This window comes from Aplysia californica, unplaced genomic scaffold, assembly GCF_000002075.1.
Source record: "Aplysia californica isolate F4 #8 unplaced genomic scaffold, AplCal3.0 scaffold00606, whole genome shotgun sequence".
Classification (NCBI taxonomy): Eukaryota; Metazoa; Mollusca; class Gastropoda; order Aplysiida; family Aplysiidae; genus Aplysia; species Aplysia californica.
In genome coordinates, this window is record NW_004797876.1 from 87,572 (window position 1) to 88,644 (window position 1,073).

Genomic DNA, 1,073 nt, shown 5'->3' on the forward strand with positions numbered 1-1,073 from the left:
TTGTCAGTGCGTACAGAAAATGTTTGTCAGAGTGTACACAAAATGTTTGTCAGCGCGTACAGAAAATATTTATCAGTGTGTACACAAATTGTTTGTCAGTGTGTACACAATATATTTGTCAGTGTGTACACAAAATGTTTGTCAGTGTGTACACAAAATGTTTATCAGGGTGTACAGAAAATGTTTGTCAGTGTGTCCGTTAATGTGTCTACAGAATGGTTTTTCAGTGTGTTGGTTTGTCAGTGTGTACACAAAATGTTTGTCAGTGTGTCCACAAAAGGTTGTCAGTGTGTATACACAAAATGTTTGTCAGTGTGACCACAGAAAGGTTTGTCAGTGTGTCCGTTAATGTGCTACAAAGGTTTGTCTGTGTATCTACAAAGGTTTGTCTGTGTGTTTACAAAATGTTTGTCAGTGTGTACACAGAGAGGTTTGTCAGTGTGTCCGTTAATGTGTAAGCAAAGGTTTGTCTGTGTGTCTTCTGAAAGGTTTGTCAATGTATCTACAAAACGTTTGTCAGTGTGTACACAAAATATGTCTATGCGTTGGTTTGTCAGTTTGTACACAAAAGGTTAGTCAGTGCGTACACAAAAACTTTGTCTATTTGTTGGTTTGTCAGTGTGTCCGTTAATGTGTCTACAACGGTATGTCTGTGTGTCTCCTGAAAGGTTTGTCAGTATGTCCACAAAATGTTTGTCAGTGTGTACACAAAATAATATATGCCTATGCGTTGGTTTGTCAGTTTGTACACAAAAGGTTTGAGAGTGCGTACGCAAAAACTTTGTCAGTGTGTAGGTTTGCCAGTGTGTCCACAAAAGATTTTGTCAGTGTGTCCATTAATGTGTCTACAAAGGTTTGTCAGTGTGTCCACAAAAGATTTTGTAAGTGATTTCACCTGAAGTGAAAGATTTAAAGACGTCTCTTACCGTATCTCATCTGTCGCACATCGCCGTCCTTCTGCCCAAGTGACTGGTGTAGTGGTGTTACACAACAGGGGAGTGATAGGTCTTGTCATGTGATCTGAAGTGGCAGAGTTGTTGTATCGAGAGAGAGAGAGAGAGAGAGAGAGAGAG